Here is a 21,953-nt window from a genome sequence, read left to right as displayed (position 1 = left end):
GGGGGGGTCTGTGCAAAGAGGAGTGTGTGACCCACAAATAAGCCATTGTTCTCCTGGGTGTGGGGGCTGTGGCATAAGGTACAGGTGACCTGAAAACGGGCCATTGTCCCCAGGGCGTGTGAGGGGGCCGTGGCTAAAGAGTGTGAGTGACACACAAATCAGCCTCACAGGTGAACGGCACCGGAGGCAGCAGAGTCAGGGCCCTCCCAGGAGGCCTGGAGATACTGAGACCCTGAGGCCACCCCAAGGTGAGGGAGGGCCACAGGGACCCGCGATTCTCTGTCAACAGGGATCCACTCTGCGTCCTGAGGGTGGGAAAGAATGTATGGAAGTGAATGGGAAATAAAAGTGAGTGAATGTAGACAAATGAAAGTATAGGTAATGTATATTCTCTATTTCAACCTTCACTATATTTCCTTGGAGGGAGGTGTATTGTACTGAAAGTAGTGTGAGAAAAAAGTTTTTTATTTTTGTGCGTGTAGTTGAAAGAAAAGCGGTATTTAGGTTGTTAGTGAATGTGAAAAACAGAGGCAGAAGATGAATAGATAAGATCTTGAAAAATGAGACAGAAAAGCAGTAGGTTGGACACAGGGAAAAAAAAGGGAAAAAAAATTGTCCTTTGGGAGTTATGTTAGCCAACAGAGATAGATCTCCTTGCAAAAAGAGAAAATACAGGGTATGTAGTAGTCGATGGGAACAACATGCAAACTATGGAAAAAGGGAAATTAACCTTAAACTAGTAAGCTCAAACTTGTGAATTATATACTTCAAAAAGAGCACTAGAATATTTAACACAAAATAAATGAACTATATATACTGATTCAAGGTATGCCTTTAGAGTAGTACATACCTGTAAAAATTTTGGAAAGGAAAAAGATTACTTAATTCAAGAAGAAAAGGACTAGTACATGAGGGATTTATTTTAGAGGTTTTAGAGGCATTACAATCACCTAAAAGAGATTGCTATAGTACATATTAGGGAACTCCAAAAGGGAAAGACCCCAGAAAGAGGAGGAAATAATTTGGCAGATCACAAAGCTAAGGATGCAGCAGAAAATTAAGCTGAAAGAGTTATGTTAATATTAACTCCAAACGAGGAAAAATTGGAAATTCCAAAGTTTAGGGAAGCTGAGAAAAAAGAATTAAACAAGACAGGAAATAAAAAAGATAAATCAGGGAAATGGAAACTTCTTGATGGAAGACAATTACCTAATAAAATGTACTTCTAGGAAAATATTAGAAGACATGCTTTAGAAAACCCACTGGGGTACTCAAGCTTTGTGTGATCATTTTTTAAGGAACTGTGGGTGCATTGGGATTCTTGGATTTAGGATGTATCCGTAACTTGCCAAAGGTTAAATAAAAAGGTGATGAAAAAAACAACATTAGGAGGTCATGACTTAGCTGGTTGGCCATTTCAAAGTATCCAAGCAGAAGTCTGGATTTGTTAGGTGTGGTAGATAGGGTCAGGCCCTCGGAAAATCTCGCGATGTCACGGAAAGTAGCAGGATTCTTCTCCCCCTAACGCCTAGTGATAAGGGATCACCCAAGCATGTAGTCCCCCCTAACATTAGTTAACTTTCTACTCCTTATTAACCAATTACAGTAAGGTAAGACCCCCTGACGTAGAGAAAAAACTTTCCCGAGTATAAAACCCGACGAGACGGGACAATAAAGGCCTTTAGACCATCCACCATACTGGTGCCTGCGTGTGTCTTTGGCCCGAGTGACACTGGAGACTTTGGGTCGCCGTGCCGTTTCCTCGGAACCAGGTCGCCATGCCTTGCATCAGAAGGCAACAACTGGTGCCAAAAACCCGGGAAGCCGATTAGCGCCTGGGGAACGGGGATTCGCCTGGACAGAGGACGGCGGCTGCAGAGCTGGTCTAGGGCAGCAGAGGGGACGCCCTCGAATCATGGAAGCTATAGCAAAGGTCATAAGTCAGGCTCATGAGCAATGGGGAATTAAAGGTGAGCTCAGGAATTCTGATCTTGCTATTGCAAGGCTCCTAGAGCTCGGGACGATTGGACGTCCGGTAAATATATTATATTCGGAAGCGCAGGAGAAGAGTACTGCCGCCTCAGCAGAGGACTCAAAGTCCGCAGAGAGTGGTAAAAACCTCAAAGCGTGGGGGAAAGTAGAAGAGGCCCTACGCAAGACGTTAGAAGAACAGGAGACGCGGAAAGCCACGCGTACACGTTTATTAGCTACACCAAAGCTGGGGGTGGGGGCCGCGACACAAACCGCCTCTGAGAGCGATCAGATTGAAGGCGGGAACATGCGGGGGCCGGGCGCGTTCCACCCTTTCCCGAGCCTGAGCCCAGACCCCCCGAGCCCCCAGGAGACCCCCTGGAACCCCCACAGGACCCCCCGACCCTCCCACAGAGCCCGCCGGGTCCCGGCCCCCCCGCGGAACCATCCGAAAAAAACGCGGTTTCTCTATCCGTCCCTTCCCCGTCGTTCGCCGATCCAGCGCAGGAGGTAGAGCAGCGCGCGCGATGCTTCTGGCAAGGACTCGCGGAGAAGGCACGGAACGCGGTCGGATTGTTGGACCCTGCCGGGATCGGTAAAACCTCGCCCCCGCCATGTGCGTTTAAAAATGGCGCCGAACCACATGGCGAGGGTGGAAGAGAAGAGGGGGGAAAAGGGCGGAAATGCAGTCAGCCTGCTTAACAACGCATGCGCGGGCGAGCAGGGAGAAGGGGCAGCCCCCGTGGTAGAGTGCAAAACCAACCAGAGCGCTGTATTCAAATTAGGTCCTTATAGGGCAAGGACCTCCCCCGGCAGGAGGTGGGGGGACCCCAGGGGGAGGGAGCGGCACCACCCCCGAAGGGAGGAGCGGGGTCGAAGCCGCATAAAACGGCACGGAGCGCCGGAAGTGTACCGGCAGTCAGCTTCCGGCTCAGAGTCAAGTAACAGCTGCTCAGACAGCTCAGAAGAGCCGACCGAGTCCGGCTGGGACTCGGAAACCAAGACAGCAGAATTAATGCGGTTTCAAGCAAAACCGAATAAAGCTTTAAACAACATCGGGAAACAATTGCAACACAAACTCACCGACTGGGGAAAAATAAAAGCAGCTTGTGGGGACTGGGCACGAGCAGCCTCCATGCACGCTTTCCCAGGGGGGGGTTGCCGGAGCGCGGGGGAACAATCAAAGGGCATATACCACAGTTAACCCAAAAGAAGCCAAAGCGATTTCAGAAAAAGGGGTCAACTCAGCCGTAGTACCCACTCTTGAGGACGACCTTTCTAGCAATAACGATCTGCTCACTTTTGATATTACGCAAATAAGCCGCATGCTTTTTCATGGGTCGAGGCCGATTGTATTTAAGCAGGAGTGGCAGGACGACCGCGTTAGCCCAGGCTTCTGGGGAAGGGCAGCAACTCAGCGAGCTGTCCCCAGCCGGCACAGCTTTCCCTGGCAGCACCCTCACTCCAAGCACGCCCGAGAGGGACCTGTAGGAGCTGCGGGAAGACACCTTGCAAGGGACTGTAGATTCCGGCCCCGGGGAAACGGGAGAGGGAGGGGGCGCGCGGGCCATGCTCAGCCTCCTCCCGCTGCGAATGCGAGACGGCCCATCTATGCCAACCCCCAGTGGGGCAGGGGACCATCATACCCCATGCCCCCACAGGGAGCAGTCAATTTTGCATCCCCGCCAGCAGCACAATAGCAGAGTTATGCAGCACCCTCAGTACCCTCGCACCCCCCACCGCCACAAGCCGTGCCGGTGTCACAGGACCAGGAGGAGGCGCCCCAGAGCAGGATCCCTGGGTGGCCCTGGCCATGAGAACAGGGAAGGAGCCCCTGATGGTGTGGGGGACATGCCGCCTTTACAGCAGTCAGGATCCCCACGTCATAGGGCTCCAATTTTGGGCGGACACGGGATCAGAATGCACGATTTTTCCCCAAGCACATTGGCCCGGACATTGGCAATTCAAAGAAGTCCCTCCAGTGAACGGTGCGGGAGGGCAGTCCCGGGCGTGGAAAAGCACACAGCTGGTGGCTATAACACTTCACACAAAAAAGGGACCAGGACTGTCAGCATCAGCAGCAGCCCTAATGCTGGAAGAAGCACTCTCTTCACGACAGGGCACCGTGTCAGTCATTCACATCAACAGCCACAACCCAGTCAAAGGTTACTTCCAGATCGGCAACGACAAAGCGGACGCCGCAGCGAAAGGTGTCTGGACGTTGCAGGAAGCTCGTCAACTGCACGAGTCGCTCCACATCGGAGCCAAAGCACCGGCAGAGAGATGCGGAATCTCGACAGCGGACACAAAACATGTGGTAGCCACCTGCCCTCATTGCCAGAAGTTACCCCTATGGACCTGTGGGGCCAACCCGAGAGGTCTCAAGCCTTCAGAGATCTGACAGTCGGACTTCACTTGGTGTGAACTGCTGAAGCCCCGAGCATGGCTTGCAGTGACAGTAGACACTTATAGCAGAACGATCATAGCCACACAGCACCCCAAAGCAAACTCCAAGGCCACAATTCAGCACTGGCTGACAGCCATGGCCTGGCTTGGTATCCCCAAACAGATCAAAACTGACAACGGTTCCAATTTCACTTCTAAACCAGCGCAAGAGTTCGCTTTAAAATGGGGCATCACATTAGTACAAGGTATCCCGTATAACAGTACCGGGCAGGCCATAGTCGAGAGAGCAAATCAGACCCTGAAAACCAAGATAGAAGTGTTGGTGAAAGCGGAGGGCTTTGCCAATTCCATGCCCTCAGGAGATCAGGCACGTATGCTGGCAACCGCTTTGCTAGCACTGAATCACTTCCCTAGGGGAGATGAAACAAACAGTCCCGTTCAAAAACACTGGGCCACTCGAACGCTAGAGGAAGGCCGCAGATTGTAATTAGAAACGAGTTAGGCGAATGGGAACGGGGCTGGAGGCTGATGCTCACGGGGAGGGGGTACGCAGCTGTCAAAAAGGACGGCAAAATCAGGTGGTGTCCACTTAAATATATTAAGCCTGACCTTCATAACGAGCAGAATGAGACTGATGAAAGTTGCAAGTTTCTGTTTACAGGACATGCTCATGGGGCGTCCTCGTGACGCGTACATCCCCATTCCAGAGGAAAGTGACAGACCACCAAGCCGCCAGGCAGCGCCCGAGAGACCCACACAGGTGAGATCCAAGCATCAAAGGTGTTTCTGTGTGATTCTGCTGTTGGGGCTTGTTGCCAGAGGGCAAGCCAGCCCAGACCACTACCCCCATCAGCCATTCAGGTGGGTCATGCAACACCTTAGTAGTGACAAGGTGCTCAGAGAAATCACCACACCAAACACCCATCCTTCGTGCTCTGCATTACCGACCTGTTTCTAGGACAACCAAAGGTAGACCCCCATTCCCCACACTCCACACACATGTACCTATCCTACTGGTGCCCAGCTTCAAACCCTGGGAAAAGCTACTGCAATCACCCAGGGTGAGGACATTGTGGGCACTGGGGCTGCGGAACCATAGTTACAGATGCCAGACCGTCGAGGCCTGGGTGGGATTCACAAGAGCCCGACAAATTCTTACAGTTCACCTGGGCACCCAGCAGCTGCATAACACCCCCCTTCCTCCACGGAAACTTTTATTGAAACCGCCATAAAATCCCCAAATTTCAGAAATGCACAGACTACAACATGACAGTTTTGAAGCCAGATCACCCTAGTTGGGCCATAGGCAGAACGTGGACAGTAGTCCTTCAAGGGTCAAAAGAAAAGGTGAATGTGCGAATTATTATGCTCCAACCGTTGGCACCCCGAGCGGTCGGACCCAACAAAGTGATTAAAAGCGTGCCGAAAGGGAAAACCCGACCCACCCCAAAGCCCTGCCCACAAGGGCCGCTGATATCCCGACTGGCCATGCGGAAGCCTTTCAGATAGGCCGCTCAGCCGAGTCAGACTCAGACCCAATCCTTCGTATGTTAGAAGCTACCTTCCTATCCCTCAATGAATCCAACCCTAACCTAACCGAATCCTGCTGGCTTTGCTACGATGTCAAACCTCCCTTTTTTTGAAGGAGTCGCTTTAAACACTCCCTTCAGTTACTCCACAGCAGATGCACCCAACCAATGTAGATGGGACACCCCCCGCAAAGGGATCACCCTGAGTCAAGTCACAGGCCAGGGCAGATGCTTTGGCAATGCAACCCTAGCTAGGCAGAAAGGCAATGTCTGCACCAAAGTTGTCAAACCCAAAGGGAAAAAATAAGTAAGTAGTCCCATCCACGTCTGAGATGTGGGTTTGCCTGTGATCTGGAGTGAGTCCCTGTGTGTGCTCCTTGCCAAATTCAATGACTCTAACGACTTTTGTGTCCAAGTTCTGATTGTTCCTAGGGTCCTGTACCACGCAGGTGAAGAAGTGTATCATCGTTTGAGGAACCCAGCCGGCTCCACAAAAGAGAAATAGTAACAGGTATAACTATCGCAATGCTGCTCGGCCTAGGAGCAGCCGGAACGGCCACAGGAGTCTCAGCATTAGCGACCCAGCACCAAGGACTGTCACAGCTGCAGGCAACAACTGACAAGGACCTGCAGAGGACTGAGAAATCCATCTCCTAATTTCTATCCTAATAGGTCCATTGGCAATGCTACTTTTAGCTGTCACCTTTGGACCATGCCTGCTGAACAAGCTGGTCTCATTCGTTCAGACCCGCCCAGAACGGGCCAACATCCTGTTCATAGGCCGGCAACAAATGCTGTGAATTCGACCAGGGAACACTGCCAGTCACAAGATTTTCTACCCAGGTTTACCAAACCCCTTTCTTTGTCAACAACCTCATGCCTGATCTCAGTACCTATGTATATGACTACTTCGTTCATTTGTGAAAAAGGGGGGGGAGATGTGGTAGATAGGGTCAGGCGTTTGGAAAATCTCGCGATGTCACGGAAAGTAGCAGGATTCCTCTCCCCCTAACGCCTAATGATAAGGGATCACCCAAGCATGTAGCCCCCCCTAACATTAGTTAACTTTCTACTCCTTATTAACAAATTACACTAAGGTAAGACCCCCTGACGTAGAGAAAAAACTTTCCTGAGTATAAAACCCGACGAGACAGGACAATAAAGGCCTTTAGACCGTCCACCATATTGGTGCCTGCGTGCGTCTTTGGCCCGAATGACCCTGGAGAGTTTGGGTCGCCGTGCCGTTTCCTCGGAACCAGGTCGCCTTGCCTTGCATCAGAAGGCAACAGTTAGGTTCTGTGTTTATTTGTAAAAAAACCCCATTTAATCTAGAAGAAATAGAATATGCCATATGTTAAGACAGGAGATTTCAGGAGAATAAAAATCTTAGAAGTATCAGAATGCCCCGAGGAAAAACAAGAAAAGAAATAGGGGAAATGAAGCAAAAAGGAAAAAGAAGAAAAATCAGAAAAAGTGGGATCGTCTGCAGGTCTTGCCCCCTCTGTTCGCAGGCCCAGGCGCCTGTCCCGGGTCCCCGCTCGCTGCCCACCTCAGCTCCGCCTGCCCCGGTTTCCATCCCAGGTGGGGCCTCACTGCCCAGGGCAGCTCCACCTGCCCCAGCGCGGTCGCTCAATTTGTGTGCCCTGCTCCCACTGCCTGGCCCACGGCCGCTTTGCCGGCCATGCTGGGGAAGATGGGGGTTGCTCTGTCCTGCCGCCTGCTCCAAGGTCACCGCGCCCACTGCACCCAGGGGGGGTCCCAGCCATCCCATCCCCGGCTGCCCTGCCTGTGCCACCTGCGCTTGGCACCGCCGCTGCTGCCGGGCTCTCCCACCTGCCTTTGCTCTGCCGGCAGCTGCCGGATCAGCCGTCATCACCCATGTGGAGGCTACCCATGCTCCGCCTCGGGCTCCACGGGAAGATCCCCCTCTGCCAATTCCGGCAGCAGACCCTGCCCACACTCCCACCGAGCCTCGGCAGGATATCCTCCCCTGACCCCGTCCTGCTCTGAGTTACGTCCCCTTGGTAACCACAGCTCCGGCTGTTCAGGGAAACTCTGTCTCTCTCTACAGGAAGCACCTTATCAAAACACTAGGAGCTCAGTTAAATGGCAGCCTTCTCCAAATTCTTTCCCAAAACACGGCAGAAAGGCTATAGAAGGTAAAAAAGTGAAAGTGTTAGCTGAAGGGATTGCTCTATTTCCGTTCAGAGAGGTTCCCATGGGAGGGATGCGCTGCCCCGCCCCGCGGGAGCCACCAGCGCCCCTGCCGGCCGTGCCCGGAACTGCACCCAAGGGCAAAGCGCCGCAGCCCAAAGGCCGGGACTGGGTCCGGGCTCTGTTTGCTGTCAGTGCCGCAGCTGTTGGTGTTTGTTTGCTTTATTATACACACTAGTAAAGAACTGGTATTCCTATTCCCATATCTTTGCCTGAGAGCCCCTTCATTTCACTACTCTAAAAATGAAAAGGGAGGGAGTTTGCATTCTCCATTCCAAGAGAGGCTTTTTCTGCCTTCCTGAGCAGACACCTCTCTTGTAAAGCAAGACAAGCACCCAGAGGCACTGAGGGGGCTGCAGGAGGGGCACAAGAAGGCCCTGCAGCACTTGGGCACAAAGGCACAGCAGGTGAATGCAAGAAGGGAGCAGCAAAAGGCCAAGCTGAAGGCAAAGGCCAGGACACAGTTCCTACAGCCCCTGAGGGATCAACCCCAGGGCCCAAGGGGGCCCCAGCACCCAGGGCACGGCTCGGCCACAAGCACCTGGCAGAGGCATTGCCCTCCTCGGCAGGGGAGAGCCCACCCAAACAGCCCCTGGCAAGGAACCAGGGCTCCAGCTGCAGGGCACAAGGACACTGCAAGCACAGACAGCAGCACCCTCAGGACCAGCAAGTCCACCCCTTGATGGACATGGATTGGCAGGGCTGTCACAGCTCCCATCACACCAGGGACCCTCCATACTGCAGCCCTTGAGAACATTCAGGGTGGGTCTGCATTGAGAGGAGGCATTTCCTGATGGACACAGGGGCCTCTCAATCCACTGTGAATCTTAGACCTAAAGGGGAAGGGAAAGGAGTGGGAAAGATGAGCAGCTATGATTTGTTCAACTACTATTAGAAGCTGTGGGGGATAGGTTTGAAAGAAATTAATTTCTTTTTCTTCCTCCTGTGATTGTAATTAAATAGGAAGGAATTTCAGAGCTGGATTTTAATACTGTAAAAGGGATTACAGAGGCAAAATTTGTTCTACCTTTGTGCCAAAATCTTACAAGGCCCATGCTGAAGTGAACCCCAAAGTGTGGGCAGCCCCAGGGAAACAGGGAAAATTAGATATGGAGCCTCTAAAAATTACTTTAAAGCAACCAGGACAAGCAATATCTTGTTCCAAGAGAGGGAAGGAAGGGGTCACAGCCTGCTATTGAGTCCCTGTTAAAGGCAGGGCTTTTGGAGCCAAGGATGTCTCTCTACCACACTCCTATCCTGCCAGTCAACAAGCTGGATGGATGGACAGGAGGAGGAAACACAGAATTTTCAAGTGTTAAAATGAAGGTTACCTGAGGCGGCTGGCCTGGGCCTTCCAGACAGAAAAAAAGAATTTCAGTTACAGGTGGATGTTAAACAGGGTCTTGCCAAAAGAATTCTTGTGCTAAAATATTTAACTCTATATATGATCTCCTACAGTTCAAGTCTGGCCTCAAGTTAAAGGTCTGACAACCAAAAGAGCCTCTAAATGGATGAGCAGGGCTCGATTATTACAGTATGAAATTTGTTCAGTGGCACAGGACGATTTAGAACTGAGGACAGGGCAAGGGTTTAACCCAGCCTCCTGTTTGAACAGCCTGGAGAGGGGCTGGCAAGGAACCCAGGCCTGCACTCAAGGGGCAGAGCTCCAGACCCAGGCTGGAACAGATTGATGATGGGACATTCCCTGGCCTGAGGGAGAAAATGTGTTTGTGGATGGCTCTGCAAGGGCAGCAGAAGGGAAAAGAGCTACAAGACAGGCTGTTATTAAAGAACGGGAATCAGACACAGCGCAGGTCACCGCCCCATGCTCAGCTCAACCCACGGAGCTGTGGGTGCCTGTGAGAGCCTGGCACTGAAATGCCCTGAGCAGGAAGGCTTCAATATCTTCTGCTGACACCATGGCACCTAATAGGGGGGCAAAAGCAATTCTCACTGCTTCAGCAACCACTGGAGCAGATATCAAGGGATATTCTCCCACAGGAAGCAGGGCTGGCACAGAGCCTGCCCCCTGGCACTGTGCTGCTGCCAACACCCAGCCAGGACATCGGCTCCTGCCTATGGAGTGCAAAGCAGCACCACTGGTGGCCAAGGGGCCCATGCCAAGTGTCCCTGAGGCCAGAAACAGCCGCCAGCACAGCTCAACACGGGGGGGACCCCTCAGCCTGGCCTCAAGGGCTCTGAAGCCCCGGAGATTTGCACTTCCCGCCTGCAGCAGGAGGATGGGAGGCTGCCCCTGAGCCTGCCCTGAAGGCAACGCAGCAGCAGCCAGGGCTCCACAGCGGGCCAAGCCCCTGCGCCTGCCCACAGATCCTCGCCTGGAATCCTCTGCAATCCTGGCCACCCTCCTCTGCCAGCTCCAGCCACTGGAGCCAAGCCTTGCTGCCACTGCTGCAGCTTCAGCGCTGGCTGGGCCTGCACTGCCACAGCTGCTGGGGAACACCACGGCACAATTCCACTCTGGGGCTCACTGACACCCACACTCTGGGCTGCCTGCCATTGCACTGCTGCAAAATGTACAGAGTTTGGTTCTTCTAAATCTTCTTTCTCTGCTCAGGCTTGGTTTCTCTTTGCCTTGGGGAATTGAATTTTAAAGCTTTTATTTAAGGGGTGTTACACCACTCAATGGAGATGAGTTTAACACCTGAACAGACTGGGAACAGCCCAAAAGATACCCACAGAGATAACAACCAGCAACAAAACATCAACATTGCCCAGAAGCAGGAAGAGAAGCTTCATTCCAGGCAGCCTCCAGAGGAGCTTTAGAAATGCAAATGAACACTGCTGGGCAAAGTGTGGACAATGTACCTGGGTCTCTTGCTTGGGGCAGGAATTGGGCTGATTCCCTCTGCCCCTCACCCCAAGCTCTGCCTGCTGGCACTGATGGAATTTGCAAGCTCAAGGCAGAGCCCAGGGGGAGGATATCTGACCCTGCAACAGAAACCAGTGAAGCCGCAAAGGGAAACAGCAAATGGAGAATGTTGGGAAAACTTCACTATAAACAAATGGGGGGGAATCATCCCTCTGCCCACTCCAACATGTGCTGTCACTGTCTGTGTTATATAGGGTATATTAGAGCACTGGGGATTTTTTGCTACCAAAAATTCAGGGAAATCAGTTGGGAATCCAAGGATTTGATGATTTAATTAGAGAAAGGCAGTCAATTGATGCAGCCCTGGCTGGAGAGAGCAGCCAAAAACAGGGGAAAGATGAACAGCCAGCAGAACAAATCCTACAACACCATGGACCAGCCCCTGGGAACCCGAACCAATTCATATCAGGAGCCACAGAACCCATTTCTCATTTCAATGGCATCACTAGATTACAAGCTGCCCTCGCAATAATAACCAACCAGACAGCTCCAGCTCCTGACTTTCCTGCTGACCAACCCACTGAAATGCGGAACACAACACTTTACCATGGGATGGGATCAGATCATCTGTTAGCAGAAAAATAGGGGTTAGTGGAAAATTAAATGTCTCAAACTGCTGTTCGCAAAGAGATGACAAAGGAAACGTGGTGAAAAACAAAACAACAACGGAAACAAAAAAGCAGCTCATGTATTGGTCCAAACATGGAAAGGATGGGAATGGGACACGGTTTTGTGGCTCCCTGGCAGACCATGGGTTAAACGAATGCTATTTCTCCTCTGATGTGCTACAGCAACTCTCATCTTTCGACCATGCTCCACACCTTGAGAGTGCAGCTCATTCAGCAGCTGAGCGAGGGGACAGGGACTTGTAGATAAGGAAGTAAGGGTCGCAATCACCAGCTTCAATAAATGTTACTAATTAACATGGACTGCTGCTCTCACAAAGTCCCGCTAAATTCCTGAACTTACAGAAGAGGAAAGACTTAATAGAGCCGTGAATATCGGCTGTTATACAGAAGTGGGGGTGCACATTAACGAGGACATGCAGTTGGCGGATCGGGAGGTCTGAACCTTCCAAGCACCTCAGCCAGTGGGCAAAGGGAGAGGGAGATGAGGCCAGCAAAATGAGAATAAAAAAGGGGCTGCGAACTATAACAACGGCAGAGAGCGCACGGCAAATGCCCCACGGCCTCTCCCTCTGCTCAGCAATAAAGTCACTTTTACAGGACTCCTCTGTCTCCTCTGCGCACAGAAACCTCCGGCCACGGGAATTTCCCCGCACAGCCCCGGGCACGGGGCAGCCCCCTCTGTCCCAGACACAGCAACCGGGCCGAGCCAGAGCTGCTCCGACAGCGGCTCCTGCCGAGGCAGCGGCCGCAAGGAGACCGCGGGCAGCCGCTCCCGCAGCGCCCTCACGCCAGCGGCAACACGCGCCGGACACGGCACAACGAACCCGCCCGAGCCCCCTGCCGCCCCCGAGTCCCGCAGCCAGCCCCGAGCCCCCGCACAACCCAGCGCGGCTCCCACCTGCGCTGCGGCCGCCTCCGAGCTCCGCCGCCGCCTCACCGCGCTCCGGCCGCTGCCGCCGCTCACGGCACCGCACAAACGCTCCGACAATGGCGCCACTGCCCAGCCACGGCTGCCCTCAGCCCGCCACCGGGGCCCTGCTCCGCCCCGCTCCCACCAATCAGCGCGCCACAAACACGACTGACGGCACCATCGCCCAATCACAGCCAGGGACGGGCTCTGCACACGGCACAGCCCCGCCCCGCGCTCTCCGGGCGCCCCGGGCTGCGTGAGGGCAGAGCCGGAGCTGAGGAACAGCCCTGGAACGGGCCCGGGCCCGAGGGGATTGAGCTGAAAACACAAACAAACTTCTCCGCACCTCCCGCCACGGCTTTCCCGGCACTGCGGCTCCGGTGGCTCCGGCTCCGAGGAAAGCCCTCAGTTTTCCCCCTCAGTTTTCCTACCCCTAATTAGGCGCATTAGTGCACCGCTTGAATTTACCGCAAGAAAAGGAAAACTGCCCAAAGCTCTGTGGATGAGTGGGGGAATGGAGCGATTTCTGACAGAAAACTCCCACATCGCAGTCCAGAATAATGAGAACTAAGTGAAGACCCTTAAATCCACTTTTCCTCCCATGCCTCCATTGTGAAAATGCCCATCACTTTAAAAAAATAATTTAAAGTTTAATAGTAATAAAATTGTCGTAAAAATAGTAATATAATTAGAGTAATAAAAATTTGAACAATTGAGATTAGGACAATACGAGACAATAAGAAGAAAGTTACAGAGTACTGGGTACCTTTTCTGGGCAAAATAAGCCCGAAAAAGGACACCCATTAAAAGAGGATTAACCCTTAAAAGCAATAGCCTGTTGCATATTCATAAACCTCATACATGATGCATAAATTCCATTCAAACAAAGGATTCTGTCTGGTCAGTGTCAACTTCTTCCTCCTAATCCTTAGCGGCATCTTCATGGCTGAGCAAGTTGGGAGAAGTTCGTTTCTTCTGATAAGAGCAGTAAATTCTCTTTCTCTGAAAGATTTAGGTGTCCTGTGGCTGCTATCTGGTGCAAGTACCTCATTCATTTCTTAAAAAAGTATCCCACATACATAGTTCCTACTTTAACTACAAAATTGCATTTACCATACTGTTAAAATGTTGATACTGCCCTACTAATCACTACAACAAAATACATATAGTATTTTATATCTGCATAGAGACATATAACATGCACTTTTCACACTGCCAAGGTAAAGGGATTCCTTTAATCTGTGTAACCACAAATAAAATAAATAAAAAGGCTGTCCCTGTTACAGCAAAAAATCTGATATGCCCACAAACACCACAAATGGGGGCGGGGGGGGAATTTCTGGAATTCTTTTAATTTGCTTTAATGCACATAAATCACCACACTAGTTTTTCCACATAAAATGCTGCACTTGTTGCAAACAAAATCTTAAAATCTCACAGAGCTATACAGTCCCAAGAATCAAATTACCACAATGCAGGGGAAAAACCCACACAGCTCTCCTGTACCTCAAATCTTGGGAATCAACTTATAACAAGCTGTCTCTATTACAGCTCTGACAGCCCACAAACATCAGTTTAAGTTAAAACCCTTCTAAAAGGGTGGCTTAACCCTCTTGACTCAGGCTCAAGCTTAATACACAGCTTAACACAGATGACACACAACAAAAATTACCAGCTTGTTACAATTATAACTTTTACACAATAGTCAGCAAAATCTCACACTACACCAGATTAATCCAAAGTTGCATCTTTGCAAACTCCACAAGGACAGGGACCACAAAGGCACCGTGTTACAGCGTTTGATCCTCGCCTCCCAGGTCCCACAGGCAAAGGATTGGTTAACACCTGAACACAAAGCCTTATGAAAGAATGGTTATACTCAAACACCAGGTGTCACAGCAAATGCTGCTCCCCAAAACTAGAAAGTTCACACACACAAACTCACTGTGAAAGGGGTATTTCTTTCCACACACACAAACTCACTGTGAAAGAGGTATTTCTTTCCACACACACCAACTCAGTTATAACAACCTTAGACCAGCATTTGCCCTTACGACTGCTAGCCCCAGTTGGTGGCAAACTGAGCTCTCTATGCTGAAACAAATGGCAGCACCAAAAGCCCGAGCTCAGTACAACAGTTCAACAACTCTTTCTGCTGGCAACCAGATTTCAACTGCAACTTCAGCTTGCAAGCACACTACAGAGGCACAAATTGCACATGGACATCTCCCACGACTTACCAAAGGGCCTCTCCTGACCACGCCTTACCGGTCACTGTTCAAAACTGCCTCAATTTTTAAACATACCATTTTGTCTGGAGTTTTAGTACTCAGGGGTCCTTGTCTGCTGCTGGATGAACAGTCTGTGCAGCAGAGCCCACTCTTCCAGGAATATCCTGGGGGTGCTGTTGCAGAATGCGGCCTTTGTCGGGGATGAGCCATTTGTCAGGTGCAGGGAAAACTCGGGGCTCAATATGAGTCAACAGCAAGTTCCGTTTATTGAAGAGAGCATCAGACACTTATACAGCAAGTAATAAGCTTATGAATATTCTGTAAGCCAAGCGAACTATTGGTTAAACTATACCATCAACTCTTCCTCATTCCTTTGGGCCTACATTCTCTATTTCCCACGTCTCTCTGTCCACTTGTTATCATACCCAGCTAGGCCCAAGGACACGCTATCTTGCAGGTGCAAAAACTCCAACTAGCTGTGTTCAGTACTTTCCCAACTCCTGGTCGGCTAACAAGCGAATGTCTACGTGACTTCTGTCATGTAGCCATTTCTCCACAGGATGCACCAAGGGGGTCCATGACCTGAGCTGGTCTCACAGCCCAGCAGCACAGGGGAATCATTCTCAAAATGTATGACCTTGCCAAAATAATACATATACATAACCCCAGCACATCCCATCCCTGCGTTGTATTAAAATGAGGTTATTAGTCCTTCACGCATGCGCAATTCTTCTCTTGAATTGGGTCAGTGGTCTCAAATTGGGCCAGTGGTCCCAGGGATGAAGTCAGGAAGGTCTTCATCAGGTGCTGGGCATTGTTCTACTGGTTTCAGTATGTTCCTCTAATGGTTCACTTGCTCCACTTCTTTCTACAAATGAGCTCATAATATAACAATTAGCTTTAGCTTAAGCATCCAATAATCATTAACCTAACATTGCTGTATCTAACTTCAATATGAATTGGTTCTAACACTCAGCTAAAATCCTAACCCTTTAAAATCATGATTCAATAGGACTTAGCAAAACATAAGATGTGAAAAAGGCTTTTGTGTAACTAAAAACAGTGTAAGGCCATCCACTGACCAGCCTGTCCAAGTAATATGATTACCATGACACAAAGCAGAGCACCAGAGGACAATTAGACAATACCATGTTAAAATTAGGGAGGCCATACTGAATCCTTATCAGAGGATGTGAAACAGCAGGATGGAGACACAAAAAGAAATAAAATATATTGACCTGACACACAGGATGTTGTGCAGATAAGCTGGAGTGTGAAGAAGTCAAAGAAAGAACTTCCCAAAACATCAGAAATTTCACAAGAATTTTTAAATAATGCATGAAACACATGAATGTGCATATATCTCAGCAATGTAAAGGTATAAAGATAACATTGTCTGTGTACACCCCTGTGTTCTTTGGCTGTTTGCCAAGAGCACTCCAGCGCATGGGAGGGGGGGAAATATCGTCCTTTTCTGGATTGTTATTGTTATTGTTATTATTCTTATTATTATTATTATTATTACTACTATTACTCTTACTCTTACTCTTACTATTATTATTAAACTTTTAAAAACTCTAAGCAGTGAATTTTGTTTTTCACACCCTGAACAGGATCAGGACCCCCCCGAGTCCATTCCTGTGAACGAGGACCCCCTGCACTGGATCCCAGCCAGGCCCTTATCTAGCACCAGGACCCCCCCAAACCCTGATTCCCAGGAAGGGACTCCCCCTGAACCCCCATTCCAGGGTACCAGGACCCCACTGCATGCCCTTATTCAACACCAGGACCCCTGTTCACCCCCATATCCGGGACTGGAACCCTGCCAAAGCCTCCATTCTCAGGCACAGGGACCCCCCTGCACCCTCTTATCTGTGGATATATCTTATCTGTGAATATATGTATTGTTATAACAGCAATAAGAAAACAACAACTGAAATGTAGTGAGAATCCTATGTGTTACATAAGTGGGTCGTAGCTATTCTAAATGAGTCATAGCTGCGAAGTCCTTGGTTGGGCAGCAGCTGTGGCTCGTAAAGATAGCTGGGATAAAAGGGGTGGGTCGAGAGCCCAGGAGGAGCCCCTAAGAAGACACATGAAGAACTGTGCTGCAGAGAAAACAGCTTGCTACAGTATGGGACTTGAGAAATATGAATAACAACAAGAATGAAACACTTATCCAGCACAGGGCCCTCCTGCACCCCCTTATCCATCACCGGGATCCCCCTGCTTCCCCTCATCCAGCCCGGGGATCCCCCTGCACCCCCTTATCCAGCCCCAATGCCCCCCCGCACCCCCTTTCCCTGGACCCCCCCTCCCGCCTTCCCCAGCCCCCACCCATCACCTTCCTCAGCACCGGGGGCCCTGCACCCCCTTTCCTGGGCACCGGGACCCCCTGGAACCCCCATTGCCCTCACCCCCCATTCCTGGGCACAAGGACCCCCCGAACCTCCGTTCCTGGGCAGGGGGACCCCCCTGCACCCCCTTATCCGGGACTGGGACCCCTCCTGGACCCCCTTCACGTGTTCTGGGACCCCCCGCACCCCTGCCCGGCCCTCCCGCCCTTCCCAGACCCCAGACCCCAGACCTGCCCTTTTCCTTCACCTTTGCACCCCCAGATCTCCCAAATTTCCGGATCCCCCCAGTTCTCCCCTCCAGGCGCTTCCTTAAGGGGGTCCCAGGGGTTCCCAGGTGTTCTCAGAGGGCTCCAGGGCGGTCGCAGCGGGATCCAGAGGGATTCTCTGCAAATCCTCCGTCCCCTCCCCGCCCCGCCCTCCTCGGTCCCTTTCTCTTCCGCGTCCCAACCTGCGAGACCGGGATCTGCCCGGTGACCGGTGACGTCACTGACAGATCGGGCTGCCATTGGCGGGCAGGAGACAGCGGGGCCGGAGGCGGGGCCGGAGGCGGCTGTGGGAGCCGGGCCATGGCTGGGGCGGGGCCGCAGCCGAGCAGCGCCATGGCTCCAGCGCTGGGTCTGGAGCTGCTCTGGGGGCTCCTGGGGCTCCTAGGGGGCGCGACCAAAGGTGAGTGGGAACCCCGAAACCGGGAACTCCCTGAACGTCCATTTCCGGGCACCGGGACCCTCCTGAACTTCTGTTACCGGGCACAGGAATCCCCATAGGCCCATTTTGGGTCCTGTGACCCCCTCCATCCCCTCCTTCAGCACCGGGACCCCCCTGAACTCCATTCCTGGACTCGGGGATCCCCGTGAACGTTCATTTCTTGGCAGCGGGACCCCCTGCGCCCCCTTATCTGGCCCCGAGACCCACCGGATCGCCCATTCCTGGGGATCAGGATCCCTTTGAACCCTGAATCTCGGCACGGGAACCCCCCTGAACCCCCATTCCTGGGCACTGGGTCAGCCCTGAATCTCCATTTCTGGGCACCAGGACCCCCCTTCACCCCCTTATCCGGGACTAGGATCCCCCCACACCCCCGTCAGGGCTCTGGGATCCCCCTGTCCCCCTTTTCGGGCATCCCGCCCTTCCCAGACCCCAGACCCTTTGGACCATTACCTTGACCTTTGGATTCCCCCAGATCTCCCAACTTTCCGTGTCCCCCCCATTTTCCATTCCAACCGCTTCCCGAAACGGGGTCCCAGAGGGTCCCAGGGGTCGCAGGGGGGATCCTGATGGATCCAGATGAACTCCCTGGAATTCCCCGTTTCCCTCGTCCCCTCCCCCGGCGTTCCCTCGGTCTTTTCTCTTTCGCGTCTCCCAAACTGCGTCCCCGGGATCCGCCCGCCTCTCCCTGCCCCAGACCCCTCTTTCTGTGACCCAGGGACCCCTGAACCCCCATCCCTGCCTTTCCCAGCTCCCAGACCCCACTGCCCTCAACACCGGGGACCCCTGGACCCCCTTTGGTGGGCACCGGGGACCCCTGGATCCCCCATCCCGCCTCTCCCAGTCCCTTCATTGGACCTTGGACCCTTTCTGGCTCTCCCAGTTCCGCTTCCCGACCCTTGGACGCTCCCAGAGCCCCCAGTCTCTGCGTCCCCCCATTTCTTCACCCGTGTGTCCTGCTGGCGGGGGGTTCCTGAATTTTCACGTCTGGGCACTGGGACCCCACTGCACTCCCTTATCCAGTACCAATCCCCCCCTTTCTCATCCATCCCGCCTTCCCCAGTCCCCCCTTTTCCTTGACCCTGAGACCCCCTGGACACCCATTCCTGCTTTTCTCAGCTCCCAACTCCCCTTTCCTCTGCATCAAGGATCCCCAAGACTCCTATTCCCAGGTCCTCCCACCTTTTGACCCCTCATTCCTTAGGACTGGGGATCCCTGGACCCCCTTTCCTGGGCACAGGGATCCCCTGGAACCCCCATCCCACTCTCCCAGTCCCTGCACCACCCCCTCCCCCTTCTGAGCCCCCATTCCTGGACACCAGGACCCCCTGCAGGCCCTTTCCTGTCCATTCCACCTCTCCCACCATGCACACCCTTTCCTTGGCCCCAGGATCCCCAACCCCCTTCCCAGCTCTCCCAGTTCCCCTTTCATTGATCCATGATCCCCTCAACCCCCCCAAATCTCCGTGTCCCCCCAGTTCTCCACTCCCTGCGTTACCTGCACGTGGCGGTGTCAGAGCCCAGCCCAGGGATCCCCCAGTACATGGAAATGGGGCTCATGGATGGGATCCCCTTTGTGCGCTACGGCAGCGAGCAGGGCCGGCTGGAGCCGCTGACGCAGTGGATGAAGGATGGAGTCGAGCCAGGATTTTGGGAGTGGCAGACCCGGAACAGTATGAGGAACCAGCACATGGATGCCAAGAACCTGGAGACACTGCAGGAGCGATACAACCAGAGCGGGGGTGAGTGGGGGGATCTCTGGGGGTGGGATGGGATGGGATGGGATCTACAGAGCTGGGATGGGATCTATAGGTGTCGGATGTGGATTCATGGGGTTCAAGTGGTTGAAATGGGGATCCATTAGGCTAGGATTGGATATCTTGTGATCCATGGATTGGGATGTGGATCCATGGGCTGCGATGGGATCTGTGGGGCTGGGATTGGATCCATGCAGCGGGGATAGAAACTGTAGGGCTGAGATGGGGACCCATGGGGCTGGGATGGGATCTGTGGGGCTAGGATAGGAATTGTAGGGCTGGAATGTGCATCCATGGGGCGGGGATGGGATCTGTAGGGTTGAAATGGGAACTGTAGGGCTGGGGTGAGCATCCATAGGGCTGGAATCGGATCTATAGTTTACGGATGTGGATTCACAGAGCTCCAAGTGGCTGAAATGGGGATCCATTAGGCTGGGATGGGATATCTTGTGATCCATGGGGCTGGGATGTGGATCCATGGGGCTGGGATGGGATCTGTGAAGCTGGGATGGGACCTGTGGGCTTGGGTTGGAATCTGTGGAGTTAGGATTTGCATCCATGGGGCTCCGAGGAGCTAGGAGGAGCCTCTGTGGGTCTCCATCAGACTCTGGAGCTCCATGGGGCTGGAATGGGGCTCTGTGGGGCTGGGACACAATTCCATGGGTCTCTGTGGGTACAATCCCTCCAGGTCTCCACACGAGGTTGCGAGTTTCCGGCTGTGACCTCCTGTCCGATGGGAGCATCCGTGGATCCCACCGGAATGCCTACGATGGGCGGGATTTAATTTCCTTCGACCTGGAATCCAGGAGATTTGTGGCGGCCGACAGCGTTGGTGAGATCATCAGGAGGCGCTGGGAGCAGGATGGGACCGTGGCTGAGTATTGGATGAATTACTTGAAGCACGAATGCCCCGAATGGCTCCAGAAATACATCAGAAGGAGCTGGAGCGCCAAGGTGGGAGCAGAATTCCTGTGGGGATTTGGGATTTGGGGATAGGGGACTTGGGAACACAGTAATTCCTGTGGGAATTCTATGGATACATCTCATCTCCAGTGAGAACTCCATGGGTAGATCTCACTCTCATGCTGTTCCTGTGGGAATTCCATAGGTAGGACTCACCCCACCCCAGTCCCACTCTCATGGAATTCCAATGATGTCTATCACCATTATCCCATTCCAGAGCCCCCTGATGTCCATGTGTCTGGAAAAGAGGAACACAAGATGCTGATCCTGTCCTGCCACGCGTACGGATTCTACCCCAACACCATCGCAGTCAGCTGGATGAAGGGGAGTGAAACCTTGGATCAGGAGACGGAGTGGGGCGGGATCGTTCCCAACAGCGACGGCACCTTCCACACCTGGGCCGGGATCGAGGCGCTGCCGGAGGAGCGGGAGCAGTACCGGTGCAGGGTGGAGCATCCCGGAATGCCAGAGCCTGGGATCTTCGCTTGGGGTGAGGCTGGGAATGTGGGGATTGGGAATTTGGAATTCCCAAATGGGCATCCCCCTCCCCTCCTCACTATCCCACGTTTCCCAGAGCCGACATCTGGCGGGAATCTCACTGTGGTGGTCGCCGTGTCCATCATCACTGTCATCCTCATCCTCATTGTCCTCATCGGATTCGGCGTCTGGAAGCTCCAATCCGGTAACACACGGGATGGGGGTCAGGAAGGGACACGAATCCACCCGGCACCGTTCTGGGAATCCTGTGCCACCAACGCTGATCCCACTTTGTTTCCACAGGGAGGAGGGACAGGAATGGATACAAACCAGCAGCTGGTGAGTTCCAATGGCGGATCCAGCTCTGGATCCCTTCTGTGCAAATCCCAGGATGGATCCAGGGGTTAATCCCAGTGTGTGATCTGTGCTGGAATCTCATGGATCTTCTCTTTCTGCAGGAAGGGAACACGGGAACCAACAGCTCAAGCCCAGGTACGGAGCAGGATCAGGGTGGGATTCCAGAGGAGGATTGGGGCAGGATGGATGGACTGGGATCAGGGAAGGATTCTGGATCAGGGCAGGGGTCCATGCAGAGTGGGATCAGGGGGAATTGTAGAGTGGGACTGGGGCTGGATTCTGGAGCAGGATTAGGTGGGATGGATGGAGCAGGATCGGTCCAGGATGGATAGAGTGAGATCAGGGAAGGATTCCAGTTCTGAATTGGGTGGGATGGATGGAGCAGGACTGTGGCAGGATTTGAGTAGGATCATGTGGGATCCTGGAGTAGCTCCTGCTCTGCATGGACTCCAGCCAGGTCTACCCTGTGGAATGAGGACAGGGTGACACCATGACCTTCTCTCATCCTGGCAGGAATCGCTGCCTAAGTGATCCATGGAGCTGGATCCGGCCCCTTC

The 21,953-nt window shown here is 52.7% G+C and overlaps 1 protein-coding gene and 1 pseudogene across 1 annotated transcript in view; one reads left to right on the top strand and one right to left on the bottom strand.

Annotated features, from left to right (window-relative positions):
- The window catches only part of LOC131093388 (uncharacterized), a 270,394-nt gene that overhangs the window by 242,425 nt on the left and 6,016 nt on the right, over positions 1-21,953 (bottom strand). The window lies entirely within an intron of this gene.
- LOC131093365 (class I histocompatibility antigen, F10 alpha chain-like) lies at positions 17,689-21,923 on the top strand (annotated as a pseudogene).

Source organism: Melospiza georgiana, chromosome 25, assembly GCF_028018845.1.
Source record: "Melospiza georgiana isolate bMelGeo1 chromosome 25, bMelGeo1.pri, whole genome shotgun sequence".
Classification (NCBI taxonomy): domain Eukaryota; kingdom Metazoa; phylum Chordata; class Aves; order Passeriformes; family Passerellidae; genus Melospiza; species Melospiza georgiana.
This window is presented reverse-complemented; position numbering and strand designations above follow the sequence as displayed.